The following is a 6,757-nucleotide window of genomic DNA, read 5'->3' as shown; positions in this document are numbered from 1 at the left end:
TTTTTGTTTTTGTTTTTTGTTTTTTGTTTTTTTAGGCAGAGTGTCCCACTATAACCCAGGCCCACCTGGAACTCACTCGAACTTGGCACAGTCCTCCTGCTTCAGTCTCCTTAGTGCTGGGATTAAAAGTATGAGCAACCACACCCAACCTATTTCTGTTGTTTTCAAACTCCCAGTTTGTGGCGTGTTGTTAGAAGGACCGCATGAAATCACCAAGAAATACCGTACTGCTGTTGATTTAATAGTGCTAGTGTCCTGATCCTCTGCAGTTCTTGTGACAGACAGAACCATTGGCCTTCTGGAATATCTGTGTTAGCATGGTTATTTCTTTATTCTCCACAGACTGACAAAAGCATGCTTCTGAACCTATAAGAAAGAGGGTCAGACTCTGCACTGTGATAAACGCAGAAAGAAAATGCAGCCTCTTTTTTTCCCAACACAATGGCCTAATCAAGTGCTTTTTCTCTAACCTCAGGTCTGCAAAATCCTGCAAAGAGGAGAGACTGTGAAAAAAAAGATGTGAGTATCACTAGGACAGATTTTGGAAATTAATTCTTTTAAAATATGAAAATCATTCTATTAGACAATTACTTAAAGCCTCATTTAATCACTAAAACCTTATGTGGCTGGGAGTGTAACACAGTACTAGATTGCTTGCTTAGCATTCACAAGGCTCTAGATTCTATCCTCGGCAACAAAACAACAAAGAGAAGTAAACAGTTGATGTCACTGTGACCTTAGGTTCCCCCATCAACAGGCTTTCCTCCATGGTGCTCCCTTTGAGGTTCAGAATTTAGAGTTGCTGCCTTCTAGAGTCAAGTTTTGTGTGCTCAATTTTTACTTAAAGAAAATACTTGGAATGCATTCATGTCCTCTTTGAATATTCATTAAAACAGCCATTAAGAGCCAGGAAGAGGGCTCGGTGGATAAAGACAACCTGAATCCAATACTCTGGACCACACGCTGGAAGGAGAAAACTGACTCCTGAAAGTTGTCCTCTGACTTCCACATACATCTGAGTGTGTGTGTGCGCGCGCGCACACACACACACACACACACACACACACACACACACACACACGCACACATACACACACACACCCCTTTTAAAAAAATAAAATATCCCTAACAGAATTAATAAAGTGACCCCTGTCTACAAGATGGTGAATGTGGATGTGACAGCCCCCCAAAGCCATTTGAATTTAGGATGATTGCTGCTTTCAGGAATGGATCGCTGGTGGAGCCATCAGTCTGCTGTCTGATTCCTGTCAGTCCCAGGTGGGGGCTCTCCTGCTCTATGTGAGCCCCAGTGGCTTCCCCAGCTCACATTGCTCCTCCTTGGCTGCTGATTGGTCCTAGGCTTGGAGGTGAGGTACTTGGACCTTGGTAAAGTCCACAGCTTAGTGGGGCAATTAAGAGATACACGTAGAAAGTTGAAATAGGCTTCACATTCCTTACAGTGGTTCTAAAATCAAAATAAAACAAAATGGATAATAGCAAATGTTGGTGAGAATGTGGAGAAATGAGAATTCTTGTACACCATTGTGAGGAATGTAAAACGGTACAGCCACTAAGAAAAACAGCATTGCCATTCCTTAAAGAATTAAAAATAGGGACCAAACACAATAGTGCTAGTCTCAGCCACCCAGGATTCTGAATCAGCGGACTCATTTAAGTCAGTTAGTTTAGGGTCAGCCAAGCAACATAACAAGACTTCATATTGCTGTATATATAATTGCCATTTGTTCCACAAATTTGGTTTCTCAATAAACCTCCCCCAAATAGTCAGAAGCAGGGATTCTAACAGATATATATGTTGATTCATGCTTATGAAAACATAACTTTTGATGACCAACACTGGCATAAACAAATGTTAGAGACAGATAAATGATAGATAGATAGATAGATAGATAGATAGATAATGATAATTAATGGGCTGCCATTCAGCCTTAAGAAGGAAGGAAATTGTGGTACACACTACAAAATAGATGACCCTTGAAGAAACTGTGCTAAATAAAATAAGCCAGGCACAAGAAGACACATACTACATGCTTCCACTCTTCTGAGGCCCCTTCCCCCTTCATTAATCAAATTCACAGAGATAGAAGGGAGAATGAGAATAATTAGGGGATAATGGCAAAGTATAGAAAGGTGCTTAGTGGGCACAGAGTTTTACTTTTGTGTAATGAAAAAGTTCCAGACGTTTACAGAACAATGTGAATATACTTCACAATACTGAACTGTACATTTTAGATGATAAAGATAAGGTTTTTTGTTTATGTGTATTATGTCACAGTTTTAAGATACTATATGTAATTATTTAAATCATAATAAGATCTAATAAGAAAAAAAGAAGACAGTAATTAGGCACAATTGTTTTTACACAATAACAATAGTAATTTATTAAGAGATTGACGACATATATGGGAGTACATCTGTGCAATGGCCCTTTCATGACCAGAAAACAACAGCTGTGACTGCACACACAAGACCTGCAGAAGATCAAGCGAGCCAAACTCTTAGTGTGGATGGGGGAGAGACTCATCAAGTCCCACCACTAGCTAAGGAGCTATCGGCAATTAAAGACTGCTCAGGGAGGGAGAGTCAGTTTTCTTCAGGATTGTGACCCCTAAGAAACAAGCTGCTCATGCTTCAATGGACAGTTCTACATCCATGCACATACAGGGATCACTAAGCAGACTTAGTGGGCTTCAAAATGTACCCATAGCTGGGAAGGAAAAGTGGTTGAAAGGGTATGCAAGGAATTGATCAAAGCACATTAAATTCATGTATGAAATTCTGAAACAAGAAAAAAAATGTAAAGTATGGCAATTAAACACAATAAAATACATGACGCCAATAGCACAGGATCCAGGAGTCAAAGGCAGTGCTTCTCAACCTTCCTAATGCTGTGACCTTTTAATACAGTTCCTTGCACTGTGGTGACTCCCAACTATAAAGTTATTTTCGTTGCTACTTCATAACTGTAATTTTACTACTGTTATAAATTGTAATATAAATACCTGTGTTTTACCATGGTCATAGGTGACCTGTGAAAGGGTCGTTAGACTCACAAAAAGGTCTCAGTCCACAAGTTGAGGTCTTCACACACACACAGGTGCTGTGAAATGTTGTACTCCAAGCATGGTATGGCCATTGTCCCCTTGAATTGAAGTACATCAGACTGGGCTCATTCCCTTTCAGTACTAGGGAAGATAGAGGAGCTCATGAGGTCCCTCCCCTCCCTGTGGATTTAAGGACAATTAACCGCTGCTAGGGGAGGGGCCTCAGGAGGCCCTGCACTCCCCAGGATTTATATACAGTTGCTAGTGGGATGAGTTCAAGAGGCCCCGGCCTTCTCTAAGGATATATAACCAGCTAAAAGTTGCTGGAGGAGAGCGAGAGCCATCTTCTCTTAAATCGTCCATGCTCTCATAGGTAGCTCTAATCAAATTCCTTGGTTTCCCCAAGATAGACTTCAGTTTTTCTGATATATTGTTGGTACCCTATGCTGGGTAAATAGATGTTTATTCATCTCCCCAGGAAAAGCTCAAACAACAATAGTAAGTAGTTTGACATCACTTCAAAGTAGATTGTGCTAAAGTTATATAGTATAAATTTTAAAGCTATCTCTACAATAACAATGTTTTATAGATAAAAAGCCACAGAGATTTTTAGGCTCATGGGACAAAGGCACTTGCCATTCAGCCTGACCACCCGAGTTCAATTCCTGGAACCCATATGGTAGAAAGAAAGAACCGACTCCTACGAGTTGTCTTCTGACCTCTGCATGAACACCCTCATATGCACATAAATAAATATGCAAATAAATAAATGTAAAAATTGTTAATTCATGAAAGACATAAAATAGAATATATTCAATTTACTTGAACAGTAGGAGCAAACGTAGGAAAGGGAGAAAATGTAAAATTAATAAATAGGGAGATGGTAGATATGATCTCAACTATTTACTTATAATCATCCCATGTCTCCTTATATGCATGCCCTCCTAGGTTGAAAATAAAAAGAACAAGACACAACTAGATGCTACTTTTAAGAAACCTACTTTAATTCAAGTGTATAAATAGGTTAACATTTTTTTAATGGGGAAAATATATTGTATTTATTTTACTTACTGGGAAAGAAGCAAAGATTCCTACATGTTACTATGAGAGAAAGCAGATGCTGTTGAGAACAATGTTAATAATAATAAAGAAATTTGTTTCATAAAGTTAAATTCAGCAAAAAGATTTGACAATCACAAAGTTCTATGAATCTAACAGCAGGATTGTAATATTCATTAAAAAATGACAGAAGTGCAAAGAGAAACTAGAAAATCCATAATTATACCCAGAAATTTTCCAATCCTTTTCAATACTTTAAAGACTAAAAGAAAACAAATAACGATGCAGATGACTTGAAAAATGCCATCAAACCAATTGACATACTGAGTGTCTATGAAACAGTCAAAGAATTGCAAGCTTCTCAAATGCCCAGAGACTTATCCAAAAGAATTTTTCCTTGGGGTTTTATAAAAAGGAGATGTGATAAAAGCTTTGTTTCCCATGTGCTACATGCTTGCTCTGGAAAGGAAGGTCTGGAAGGGGAGAGGGAGAGGAAAGAGAGAGAGGAGAGAAGAGGAGAGGGAGAGAGTGCGTGCATGCCACATTGAATCTGTGGAAGTCAGAAGACTTTGTGGCATAAACTCTCTGTGTTCCAGGGATTAAATTGGGGTCACCAGGTGTACTGGCTGGTTTTATGTGTCAACTTAACATAATCTAGAGTCATCAGAAAGGAAGGGGCCTCAGTTGAGGAAATGCCCCGATCAGATTCAGCTGTAAGGCTTTTTCTCAATTAGTGATCAGTGTGTGAGGGCCCAGCCTATGGTGGGTAGTGCCGTCCTGGGCTTGTGGTTCTGGGTTCTATAAGGAGGTAGTCTGAGCAAGCTGGGAGAAGCAAGCCAGTAAGCAGCTCCCCTCCAAGACCTCTGCATTAGCTCCTGCCTCCAGGTTCCTGCCCTGTTTGAATTCCTGCCCTGACTTCCTTCAGTTGTGAACTGTAATGTGGGAGTACAAGCCAAATAAAACCTTTCCTCCCCAACTTGCATTTTGGTCATGGTGTTCATCTCAGCAATGGAAACCCTAACTAAGACACCAGACTTGTATACTCAGCCATCTATCTCATTTAGTCTTTAAACATAGTGCACCATAGGCCTGGACTAAGGCTGCTCAAATCAGATAGTCACCAAAAGATGGAGCACCAGTTGTGTTTGTTTCAAGAGCATGTATATTATTTGCTTATTATTGGACTGCCAGTAGCTTCCTTTATAAAAGCCAAGGAACTCCATATCACACATGCTACTCTATTCCATCAATGCTTTTAATAGCAGCATTACTGTGTTCAGCAGGGAAGGGGTACAACTCAGCCTGAAGAAAATTTAAGATGATACTATCTCACTTTCTTTACTCACCTTGCAAGAAATCAATGCAATCTGCCTACAACACTGAATCATTGATTAGCTGTAAAACAAAAGCTATTCATGAAGAGGTGACTCCCACACAGAATCATTGATAGCAAGCAAACAAGAAACCTCACCAAAAAGGAAAAGGGACTTTTTTAAAATGTGGGGTTGCCTTACAATGTCCTCAGGTATTGGCAGGGTGTGATTGGGGGATGATAGTCCCATGAGCAAATTATGAAGATCTGAAAAACCCTTCCATTTATTAAAATTCCACTTTAGTGTTTATTACCTTTGGGCAATTATTTTAATTATTTTTCCTGTTGATGTGTTAGAAGATGGAGTTTATTGTGTCCTACAGTTCCAGAGGGCTAAGAAGAGTCCATCATGGCAGAGTGGAGTCAGGGCAGCAGCAGCAGCAGCAGGAAGCTGACAGCTCACATCCTTAACCCTGAGGAGGTCAAACAGGACTAGGTCTTAAGCTCTGACTGCTCACCCCACTACTTCCTCCAGCAAGGCCACACCTCCCAAAGCTTCCCTAAATGGCCCACCAACTGCAAAGCAAGTGATCAAATGCCTGAGACCCCGAGGGACATTTGTCATTGAAGCCACTACAGGATTTTGAAAAAGACATGCAAAAGAGCCAGGTAGCTATAGTGAGAACGATTTATAAAGAGAAAAGTCTCCTGCAAACTGGTCTATCAATTCACCCCAAGTGTTGGAAACTCCCGGCATAAAATGGCTCATGGTTTGGACTATCACAGAAGATGTAAGAAAACAGAAGAGTGGACAAGTGACACGGGATAAGAAGCCAACCAGGAGAGGGTGTATCACCACACAAATTTCCTCTGGGTAGAACAGTGTGAAACAGGAACTAGTTCATCCACAAAGCATAAGGTTCAAAGCTGCCTGTGATGGTTAATTTCCACTCTCAACTTGATGGGACTAAGAAATACTTCCCTGACCTGATGTGCCTGCTCAGTGGATAAAGGAACTAGCTGCGTCAGCCTGGTGACCTAAGTTCAATCCTCAAAGCTTCACAAAACTTGTCCTCTGGCTTACACACACATACACACACACACACACACACACACACACACACACACACACACGCCCTCACACGCATGATCATGCACACTGGCACACATTCTCTAACATGTACACACACTATATAACAAGAAGATTTAAAATGAAGGTTGTTTCCAGAGAGGTACTGAGGAAGGAGGAAACACCCTGAATGTAGGCAACACCATCACATGATTTTTGCTGGCCATCTGGTCCCAGAGAGAAGAAAGGTAA

The sequence above is a fragment of the Onychomys torridus genome, chromosome X, assembly GCF_903995425.1.
Source record: "Onychomys torridus chromosome X, mOncTor1.1, whole genome shotgun sequence".
Classification (NCBI taxonomy): Eukaryota; Metazoa; Chordata; class Mammalia; order Rodentia; family Cricetidae; genus Onychomys; species Onychomys torridus.
This window is presented reverse-complemented; position numbering follows the sequence as displayed.